The sequence below is a fragment of the Erinaceus europaeus genome, chromosome 4 (genome assembly GCF_950295315.1).
Source record: "Erinaceus europaeus chromosome 4, mEriEur2.1, whole genome shotgun sequence".
Classification (NCBI taxonomy): Eukaryota; Metazoa; Chordata; class Mammalia; order Eulipotyphla; family Erinaceidae; genus Erinaceus; species Erinaceus europaeus.
Window position 1 is genome coordinate 128,405,038 of NC_080165.1, and position 12,629 is coordinate 128,417,666.

Sequence of the window (12,629 nt, forward strand, 5' to 3'; positions counted from 1 at the left end):
ATTCCACTTTCTGCACCCCATTATGATCCTGGGTCCATACTCCCAGAGGGATTAAGAATAGGAAAGCTTCCAATGGAAGGGGTTGGATATGGAACTCTGATGCTGGGAATTCTGTAGGATTATATCCCTCTTATCCTATGGTCTTGTCAAACATTATTATTTCAATAATAAAAAATAAAGAAAAAAATTCAAGAATCAAATGACTTACAGAGGCGTGACCATGGAATAGAAAGCAGAGAGCAGATAAAGAAGAGAAATAATATTCAATTTTTTTTCCAAATCTAAGAAATGGTAAAAATCTTCAAAAAACATACAGAACTCCCAAATTCCTAACTCTAAATAGACCGATACCAAGACCTGTCACTGTGAAACTATTTAAAGTCAATGACAAAGACAAACATTTACAAGCTCCCAGCGAAAAGAAGAAAGTGACTTATGAAAGCAGGTTAGTCAGTCATGCATCAGACACCTCAGCAGGAACCATAGAGGTCAGGGGTGAATGGGCTGGTAAATGACAATCTCCAGCCATGCATACCTTAGCCTGTAAGGCTTTCATTCAAATATGAAAGAGCAATCAAAGCAGTGCCAGATATGTAAAAATTAAAAGAGTTTGCCTTTGCCTGACCTGGCTTGGAAAAATTACTGAAAGGAATACCATAGAAAAAGAAACAAGGAACATTTAACTCAACAGCATGATATAGATCCAATAAAAACAGATTCAGAAACATAAACCACAGAAACGTTAAACGACTTTAAAGTATGAAATGGAAGGGGAAAATGGATAGATACTGTTCAAGAAAAAAAAGTTTTGCCAGTGCTCGTTCTATTTTTATGTATTTATTATTTATTGGATTTAGACAGAAATCAAAACAGAGAGGGAAAGAGGAGATACAGAGGGGGAGCACTGCTTCACTGCTCATGAAGTTTTCTTCCTGCAAGGGGGTACTGGGGGGCTTGAATTCAAGTCCTTCCACATTCTAACATATGTACTCAACCAAGTGTGCTACCACCAGGCCCCTCCTTTCTTATTTATTTCTTCTTTTTAACTGAAACCCACCTCCTGGCCAGATATCTGTCTATCTCTTCCATTAACATATGTTTTTGTTTGCTTTTACATGAACTAAAAATTCATTTTGCAGAGTTGTATCTTATATTTTAAACACTGTGAAGCAATACTTTTCTAGCATATTTTCTTCATATATTTAGAGATCCCTGTTATTTTTCTTAAAATACATAGTATTTTGTATTTTTTGTATTTGACAGTATTATGTACTCAACTTTTCTATTCACATTGGAATGAGATGGATTTTCTAAGGCAAACTATTTTAAAAATGACCTGCGTGGTCTAGATGGTGGAGGACTGTTTACCCAGCAGAACACTTGCTTTACCATGTATGAAAATCTAGGTGTAAGAACCGGCACCAGAAAGGAACACTACATAATGCACTCCCAGTGCTTCATGGAAGGTGGAGAGTGCCTCTGTGGCTCTCCTGTCCATTCTCTCTCTTTCTTAACAAAACAACAGCAAAGAAAAATAGGAAAGAAAAAGAAAAACTTGTATTCATGAGACTACTCAACAGTATCAGTAGTATCAGGGTATCCAGTATGCAAGTCATCCCATTTTTTCCCTCCTTTTTCTTTCCTTTTCTTTTTTTCTTCCCTTTGCCTCCCCTTCCCTCCCTTCTCTTTCCTTCCCCATGCCTTCTCTTCCTTTCTTTTCCCTTCCTTTCCTTTCTATCCCTTTCCTTTCTTCTTTTCACTGGAGCAGTCAGGATTAACTCAGGACTGAACCTGAAACCTTAAGTTACAGGTGTTAATGTCCTTTGCATAATCATAGTGCTTCCTCCTACCCCCTGACTCTGCATTGAACAACAACAACAAAAAAAAAATGTAGGAGAGGAGAAAAGAGGTAAAGTTAAAGAGTTTCACCCTTCAAGTTTTTCTGGTTGAAGGTCGTAAGTGCTATAGTTTATATCCGTTATATAGTGACCTGCATGTCTCTGAAAGCCAGATCATATGTGTAATACAAAAACTCATAATGTGAATTTGTGAGGGGAAAAAGAAGTTAAATTGTTGCTAAGACTCTGTGAAAGTTATCATGATTATTCTCGAGGAAAGTGGGGAGAGCTGGAAGTAGGGATGGTGTGATGTGGAACTTTACCCCCATAATTATATAATCTTGTAAATCATTTTTAAATTACTAAAAAAATAAAAATAAAAAGATGTCTTCAGAATCTTGATCCCAATATCAAGAAAAGAGAAAATAAAACTACTGGAAACTACACCAAACCCTACAGTTTCCATAGAGCAAAATAAATAATCACCAAAACAGAAATATACCACATAGAATAGGAAAACACACACACACACATACACATTCATATGTCACACATCAGACATAGAATTTTTTATATAACTAAGCTATATAAGAAAATCACAAAAGACTAAATTATAAAACTGTAAAAAACCATGAAACAACAAAAGACTATAAAAAAAACACCTTAATAACAACAAACATTATAAAAATGGGGAAAAGAGGAGACAGACTGTGGTGTACCCACTTGAGCTTGCATGTAACCATGAACAGCACTTGAGTTTAAGCTCTTGCCCACCACATTTGACGGGGAAGCTTTAACAATGGTGAAACAATGCAACAGGGGTCTCTCATTTTCTCTGCCTGTCTATCCACTCCCACCCTCTCAATTATTAATCAAGCATAGAGCTGCAGCTATAACTCTGTTGACAAAATATTAACAGAGTGGTAAAAAATTAGGAATAAAACTGGACACTTCTCCAAAGAAGATATAGTGATGGCCAACAGGAATAAGAAAAAATGCTGAGGTGGGGGTAGGTAGCTTAATTGGATCTCCTGCCTCACCACCTCACCTTAAGTTAGAGCAGATTAATTGTGTGGTAAAAAAAAAAAAAAAAAAAACAGCAACAGCAATAACAACAAAAAAGAAAAGAAAAGAAAAACACTCAAAAATCATTGATTGTCAAAGAAATTCAAGCCAGAACAACAGTAAGATACCATTTACATACTTAAACAAACAAAAAAAAACTCAGAAAACAAGTATTGACAAGGAAGTGGAGAGAAAGGAAGACTTCCACACTTGGTGGGAATGAACATTAGTGGAGACAGAGAGGGCTTTGGTGGCTTGGGGTGTATATTGATAGAAAAGAAATTAAGCTGTGGAGGGATATTCCTTTTAATCACATATTAAAGTATTTCAATGAAATATATCTGCTGAAGTCACAAGCCAAAACTTTACCCTGACAGTTAATGTCATTAAATATGTTCTTTCCTTGTCAAAGCCATTTTGTATTTTTCTATAGGATACTGTGCTTGCTGGGATAAGCTATAGACTTCTGGGTTTATTTGTCTTTGTTTTGCTATTTTAAAAAATGTGGACAACTATTTCAGTTGTTCCATAACACACACACACACACACACACACACACACACACACACACACACACACACCAGACTTGTGAAATGTTTCATGGGTACAGTTACTCTGGTGGTGGTGTTTCTTAGAGAACAGATTTAGATATCAATATTCTTCCCTCTCCTGATAATCATATCAAAAAGTTTTTTTTTCACTTCAAGAAACACAGTTTAATACTGTTCTGTTCTTTATTTTTTCCTTAGTTTTAAATAGACTATTGAATCAGAACTAACATTAATTTCAATACATAAAGACTGGATCTACCCATCACTGAAAGGGAAGAGAATTTGAAGAACACCTGAGGAAGTCAACTCCTGTTTTACTTACTGAGAGAAAAGAGTAAAAGGACACCCAGAAGTTGTAACAGGTATAGGTGTGGCTTTGAAAAGAAGTGAAGGAGGACCTTTAGAAGTAGATAAAAAAAGAGCTCCAGGACACATGGGTGGGGTTGTCTGTCCAGGGAAGTCTGGTCAGCATCCTGCTAGTATCTGGAACCTGGTGGCTGAAAAGAGAGTTAACATACAAAGCCAAACTAATTGTTGAACAATCATGGACCTAAAGGACCTAAAGGCTGGAATAGTGCAGATGAAGAGTTGGGGGGCCCTCCATTCTGTAGATAGATAGTAGGCATATTTTAGTTATATTCCAAAGGGACTGTAACTATACTAGTTCTTTGTTCTTTGTTATTTTCCCCTGAGCCTGAAATCTGATATGCAGGTGGATCCTAGTTATTGTCTGGGAAGATGATGTTATGGCTGGAAAAGGAACAGAAAGCTGGATCGGGGAAGGGAGTAGAGCCCCACCCTACTAGGGAAAGAGAGAGGCAGGCTAGGAGTATGGATCGATCAGTCAATGCCCATGTTCAGCGGGGAAGCAATTACAGAAGCCAGACCTTCCACCTTCTGCATCCCACAATGACCTTGGGTTCATACTACCAGAGGGATAAAGAATAAGAAAGCTATCAGGGGAGGGGATGGGATATGGAGAGCTGGTGATGGGGATTGTGTGGAGTTGTAGACCTCTTATCCTATGGTTTTGTTAATGTTTCCTTTTTATAAATAAAAAATATAAATAAATTTTTTAAAAAAAGAGGAATCAGCTTCCATATGAAGTCAACCATTTTGTTGTTCCTGACTGGCTCAAGTGCTTCTCTTTTTATTTTCCTGATTAAAAGTTAAGAATATTTGAGTAAAAAAAAACTCTGTGAAGAATACTTAGAGTTGGGGAGAAGCCTTTAACAATGGAATAAAAATCGTTCATTTGAGTCTTATAAGCACAAAAAGAGGAGGAAGGAAGAGGAGACAAGGATGACACTAACATGGGACATACACTCAATGGAATTCTACTCATCAGTTAAAAGAGCCTATGTTGTGTTCTTTGGGATGAAATGAGTGGAGCTGGTGATGATTATGCTTAATAAAATAAGGATGTGAAGAACAATTGTAAGATGATTTCAAATTTGTGAAATATATAAAACTAAAGCAAATGAACTTGTAAAGAGAAAAAATGCATATAAGCATTTGGTATTTGCTGTGGTGTAGAATTCTACCCCTATTATAATCTTGTAAATCACTAATATAACTTTTTTTAAAAAAAAGACTAACTCCTTCAGTTTCTCAATAGTGAAAAGTCATTACATCCTTTACTTTCAACCTACATTTTCAAGAAAATAACTGATAAATGGAAAGCTAGTTAATAATAGCACACAGCTCATTAGAGAGGTAAATCATTGTGTATTATATAACACAATATGATAATTAATTCAATATATAATCACTGCTAACATATCGATGACATGGAACTCTATAGTACATAACTCCTACCTCCTTTAACCTCCTGAGATATAAATACAGACAACAAATTCATATAGTATTATATATATTATAATTTTATTTAATGTGAAAAGAACAAATATAATATACTTAAGACACTGGGGAATTCATTCAGAAAGACTATGATTTTGACACAAATATTGAACTCATCTCAGTTTTTTTTTCTTTTTTTTTATGTCCTCATCTGATCAGTTATACAAAGCATTAAGGAGATCATAAATTGTGAAGGAATACTCTCTAGAGTTCTTTTAGTTTCACTTCTGCCATTTGAAAACTGTTCCTTGACTTGTCTAAGTATTCGACTTTTGTTCTGTAAATTGGGAATGCAAATACTTTACATTGATTTTAGTACAGTGTACAAATGCTAGAACCAGCCTCTCAATTTTATTTCAAGTTCTATCCTATAAAAATGGCTTAGTATCAGGTAAATTGCACCATTGTTTTGTGCCTTGGTTTCATCATCCATAAGATGATGATAATTATTAATAATAACTTATTTCTTAGTGTAATTCAGATGATTATGCAAGTTAGTATTTGTAGAATAGCATATGGAATATGTAATGTGTATACATAGTCTGTAAATCCTCAATGAATCTTCTCTTTAATATTATGTCTATAAAAAATTTAAGAATTAAGAAAAAGGATGGCCATTATAAAATCAAAACATAGGGGCTGAATGGTGGCACACAGGGTTAAATGCACATAATATGAAGCAAAAGGACCTGCGAAAGTATCCTGGTTCGAGCCACAGGCTTCCCACCTGTAGGTGATCGCTTCACAAGTGGTGAAGCAGGTCTGCAGGTGTTTATCTCCCCGCCCTCTCCCCTGTCAATTTCTATCAAAAAAAAAAAAAGAAAGAAAGAAAGAGAGAAAGGAAGAAAGAAAAAATGGCCAGAGGAGCAGTGACTTTGTAGAGCTGGCACTGACTAATCCACAGCAATAACACAGGAGGCAAAATAATAATAGTAAAATAAAAACATACAAAGTTGCATTCGTCATATATAACTAACTAAAATTGATGGAGCTAGTCTATCTATACTGTTAAGAAACTATCATTGGTTTTATTTACATAATTACAGCATCACTTAATAATTAATTCCTTAGTAATAGATTACACTTGATATTTGATTTTTTGCTTAGCCACAAAGAGTTAAGAGAGCTTTTTGAAGTACCAACTTTCTAATTCTGATACCATTTTCAAAGCCTATCATTAATTCACAAAAATTGGCATTTGACCATGAACTTCATCAGAAATAATTACAAAGCAGGAGCACTCAGCTGCCTCAAAAATAAATTCAGTTTTCTTCCAAAATGAGGAGGACTTTGAAACAAGATGCTTTCCTTTTATCTTTAAAGCAACTTGGGGATACCATAAATTCTCTTTTTGAAAGAATAAATGAAACATAATCTCATTTAACTATACACAAAAATTCCAATAAATAGAGATAAGTTTTTTTAAAAAATCATCATCTTGGTCACCAAATAATAATAAATAATAATAAGGAAGAAAGAATTTCTACAGGCTTAGATATGTCCCTGAACAATATTATAGGTTTATATATACAACTCAGACTCTAGAGCTAGTTTTAGTCTCAAAGTCTGAGACTAAAACTGAAAGATGCACTTCAGCTGCAAATATGTAGCAATTATCAGGAAATGAACTTCATTTCACATTTTTGCTAATCACCATGGTAACCTACATTCAATGGATTCTTTCTGGGAAATATTCCAGATTCTATGAGACATTTTTAGTTTAGAAGGTTAGAATATTTTTACTTAGTTGGTTGCTTACATTGTTTTTGGTGATATACATGGACATTATAGAAAACGTTCTAGAATATTTTTACTTTTTGATAATTCCAAGCAAGGAGCATATATTAATAAAGTTCTTCAGTTTTAAAACAGATAAATGATTGACTAATACAATTTATTAGTAATATGTATAAATGCCATTATTTTAACATAATTTATCATCTAAATTAACCATATATTTTGAGTACTGATAAATTATTCACCTTTTATTCATACTTTACTTTCAATATTAGATCTAGTTCATATTATGTTAAATTTTATCAATAAAATTACATCAGGCACTTTTTTATCCCAACATAAGAAAAATGTCTGTTTGGAATGAATATCAATTTTATCATTTCAGTAATGTATCATTTTAGGATATAGATCAAAATAATGAATGTTTGTATTCAAATATTGTCACCATTCTCCTGCATATATATATCAGGGTGAGAGAACAAGGACACTCTATGTATCTCTACAGTCAAACCACTCTGAATACACCAGGTCTCATCTGATCTTGGAAGCTAAGCAGGGTCCGGCCTGGTTAGTACTTGGATAGGAGAACAAAAACATCAAGAAAGAGGTGTGAACTAGGAATTCATATTTCAAATTTTACAAGATAGAGTTAGGAATAAATATATGTATGTCTGAATTGAGTCATGTTACTTTTAGTGTCCAGTAAATAAACTGACTAGTTCGTGAGAGAATAAAGGACATATTTAAAAAAAAAAAACTAGTATAGCCACAGGCCCTTTGGAATATAACTAAAATATGCCTACTAGCTATCTACAAACTGGAGGACCCCCCAACTCTTCATCTGCACTACTTCAGCCTTTAGGTTCATGATTAGTCAACAACTTGTTTAGCTTTATATGTTAACTCTCTTTTCAGCCACCAGGTTCCAGATGCTAGCATGATGCCAGCCAGACTTCCCTGGACAGACAACCCCACCAATGTGTCCTGGAGCTCCGATTCCCCAGAGCCCCAACCTACTAGGGATAGAGAGAGGCAGGCTGGGAGTATGGATCGATCAGTCAATGTCCATGTTTAGCGGGGAAGCAATTATAGAAGCTAGACCTTCCACCTTCTGCATCCCACAATGACCTTGGATCCATACTCCCAGAGGGACAAAGAATAAGAAAGCTATCAGGAGAGGGGATGGGACATGAAGTTCTGGTGGTGGGAATTGTGTGGAGTTGTACCCCTCTTATCCTATGGTTTTGTCAATGTTTCCTTTTTATATATTAAAAATAATAATAATAAATATTTAAAAAATAAAAGCATTAGTCTACATCAGGTTAGTCTTTTACTGAAAAAAAGTAATAATAGAAGTTGAACTGAACACGTGCTTATTGACTTGAACTTTGATACTGGCTTTCTTTGTCATTGAATATGAGGAATAGTTTATACACGTGTTCAAAAAGGAATTGACTATCTAAAAAGTACCTGAGATATATGAAGGTAGAGGGAGACTGAGGAAGGACATGTAAATTATACATGAAAGGTTAAGTAAGAAGTTCCTGTTTCAACCTATAAGGTATTTAGAAGACACCAGTTTTGTCCTAATGACAATAAAAATCGAGATACATTGAAATAGATGATCTTGGGACCATCAAAAACTAGAGCTTATAGAGTATCATCTGAGTATCTAAAAAGGGACAAATCCAGAGCTTCACAGCTAGAATTTACCTTTAAATAATAGTATTGACAAATTATATAGATTGTTATGATTGCAGTGAAACTTTTAGAGTCCTAGTCTTAGAGGTGTCTTCATATTTCACAAAAATCCCCAACAGTTGTTTATACATAAAAATCAAAGGAATATTCCCTTTTAGTACTACATGAAGTAGTAGGATAATTATTGTGAAATATACCTAGAGTTTCCCTAGAGGAAACAACTTTATGGAGTCTCTTTTATAGGAACCATAGTTAAATAGTAGTTCCCATTAAAAATATTATTTATTTTTTATTTTATTATTATTATTTTGCCTCTAGGGTTATTGCCCCCTCTTGGTGCCTGCACTACAAATCCCCTGCTCCTGGAGGCTTTTTTTCCCCTTTTGTTGCCCTTGATATTCATCATTGTTATTAATATTATTATTGTTATTGCTGTCATTGTTGTTAGATAGGACAGAGAGAAAATAAAAGAGGACAGGAAGACAGATAGGGAGAGAGAAAGATACCTGCAGACCTGCTTCACTTCTTGTGAAACGACCTCCCTGCAGGAAGGAAGCCCCAGGCTTGAACCAGGATCCTTATGCCAGTCCTTGTGCTTCGCGCCATGTATGCTTAACCCATTGCGCTACCCCCTGCCCCCTTAAAGCATTATTATTATTTATTATTTATTTCTTGGCCTCTGGGTTATTGCTGGGGCTCGGTGCCTGCACCATGAATTCACTGCTCCTGGAGGCTCCCCCCCCACCCTTTTGTTGCCCTTTTTTTTTTTCTTATCGCTGTTGTGGTTATTATTATTGTTGTTATTGATGTCATTGTTGTTGGATAGGGCAGAGAGAAATAGAGAGAGGAGGGGAAGACATAGGGGGGAAAGAAAGATATACACCTGCAGACCTGTTTCACCGCTGTGAAGTGATCCCCCTGCAGGTGGAGTCGGGAGTTCAAACTGGGATCCTTAGGCCCATCTGTGCGCTGGTCCCTGTGCTTAGTCATGAACTCGTAGCCTGCTGCTCTACTGCCTGGTCCCCCAGTAGTTCTCTTATTACACTCCTCTTAGATTTCCTGTCACATTAAAGGCTAGTGGACCTCTTCTCTCTCCCTTTCTTCCCTCCCTCCATTCCTTTCTTCCTTCCTTCCTTCCTTCCTTCCTTCCTTCCTTCCTTCATCTTCCTTCCTTTCTTCCTTCCTTCATCTTCCTTCCTTCCTTCCTTCCTTCCTTCATCTTCCTTCCTTCCTTCCTTCATTTTCCTTCCTTCATCTTCCTTCCTTCCTTCCTTCCTTCCTTCCTTCCTTCCTTCCTTCCTTCCTTCCTTCCTTCCTTCCTTCCTTCATCTTCCTTCCTTCCTTCCTTCCTTCCTTTCTTTCTTTCTTTCTTTCTTTCTTTCTTTCTTTCTTTCTTTCTTTCTTTCTTTCTTTCTTTCTTTCTTTCTTTCTTTCTTCCTCCTTATATAGAAAGATATAGAAATATTGAAAGGGATCACAACATTGCATTGAAGCTTCCTTCCATATGATGGGGGACTGACTTGAATCTGGATTGCATACATGGCAAAGCAGCACACTAGCCATGTGAGATATTTTGCCAGCTCTGGAGTTTTCTCTCAATGTGTAGAAGCTTTTTAATCTGATGTAGTTCCATTTTTTGTTTCACTTTAAACACACACACACACACACACACACACACACACACACACACACACACACATTTCCCTCCATCTCTATCTTGCCCTTCCTCCTTAACTTCTCTGTCTCTATCCAAAATACATAAAGAAAATTTTTTTTAAAAAATCCCATGACTAAGAAACAGAAGCATCTATTGGCACATTAGTATTAGGTAAACACTTTGTACCTTCAAATCTCATCTATGCTTTTTAAAATTTTATTCTAGTACTTAGGGGTTGAGAAAGAAAAGTGACTGTAAATTCACTGATTCTGGCAAATTCACTGATTCTAGTAAATTCTTCCAAAATGTTTGTCATGATGCACATTTAAACACATCTTAAAATGTATTTACAATTTTATCAGTTATACATCAATTGAGCTGGAAAAAAAATTGATACCACCTGATCCACAAAATAGAGAGAAATAAATTAGATCACTTGAGATTCAGTTTCTGACCATCAACAGACAGTGAGAGATAGGCAAACCTTTTATAAAATGAAAAAAAAAGCTACTTAATGAAATAATATATACATTGGGCACACCCATAAAACAGTATTTTAAAAATAATTTCTTCTACTTATTAAGACAGTAATTCCACATATAATCAAATTAAACAAGGTGACATTTCTTATACATTCAAATTGGTAATCTTGAGAGTTTATTTCTAATAACAAGCATGTAGGTAGACTCAAGAATTACAGAGAAGTAATGGAACAATATTTAATGTATTAATAAACTAGATAATTTGAAAAATTTCAAAGTGAATTTTACTTTTATGTTTTCTAGTTTTATGTGCTAATTTAAGCATATGTAATTTTGGTGATAAATAGTAATCTTTCTAATACGTGAATATTTCACCTCTATGCCTTTTCAATTATCTATGTAGAAATGATTAGATAAAGTGTATCCTATAGCTTCATATCTTTAGTTCTGTAACCTTGTATCTTACTCTTGGAGAACTTGAACATGAGTGCAATTAGTTGCTAACATTTCTTCAATAAAATTTATTTGGTCTCATTTATGTGTCAGGCATTATACCAGGCACTGAGCATAGAAGAGTGAAAAAAATGAATTCCTTCCACAAAAGGAGCTTCCATTCTAGCAAAGAGAGTGTAATAATAAACAACACAATTGAAAAAAAGATACAAAGAAAAGTGGAAGATTGAAAGAAAGGATATTTAGGACTGTGCAATTTTATACAAATTGAAGAAACATTTCTAATCAGATGTCATTTGACAGAACCTTTAAAGAAATGAGTAAGTGAAGTAATCAGTTCCTTGATAATCCTGGTTTCTTGGTACTCACAAACTTACTTTTGCAAGAGGCAAGCATCTAATGATGTAACATTGACTGATTGATACTCTATGTGACTAAGAGAATATCAGAGATGATCACATGGATTTCTCAGACAGTTATAAACAGTACAATGGATTCCTCACTGTGAGGAGGATGGCTTCCAGAATGAGAATATAATCATGAATCTCTGGAGAGGGAATCTTATTGGAAAGCTCCGAGTCTGCCCTCAGAACCAATTTACCAATCAAATAATCCATGCTACAAATAACTCCTATTCTATTAATGATTCAGATAGTGCTAGGCAATGCTTTGGATTGCAGTCACAGGAGAAGCCTTAACCAGAATTTTATAAAGAATCTGTTCCTGAATTACTGATCCACAGAAATAGTGTAATGTAATGAACACTTTCTTCTTGAAAACATCAATTTATGTAGTATTAGGGATATAATCTTGTCACCATCAATCTTCCTATGTGGAACCAAAGTTGTATTCATAGGAGACTCAAGGCACAAGGGAACTAGAGATGGGTTATTTGAAATTGGGAACTAGGTACTGGAGGGTTAAATCAAGCCAAAGTTGTAATTACTGTTTCTTGAAAATGAGTGGTGGAGTCCACTACAAGGGAAACTAGGACTTTCTTAACTGTGATATTTGGATTATTCAATTTTTATGGAAGTACATATGATCAGTAGAGCTTGAGATACTTGAAAATCTGGAAAATATAAATTTTACCTTCTCAACCTCTTTAAACAATAGGTAGATAAAATGAAGACTGAGAAAGTCAATTTAAAAGTTTATCATTACAGATTTTAATCATATTTGAGAACAAATTACAGGGCATCTCATAATAGACTCTTGGTAATATTTTAAGTCAAAGACAAATAGAGACCTAGGAAATCTATCCTAACACAATATAACATTTGGT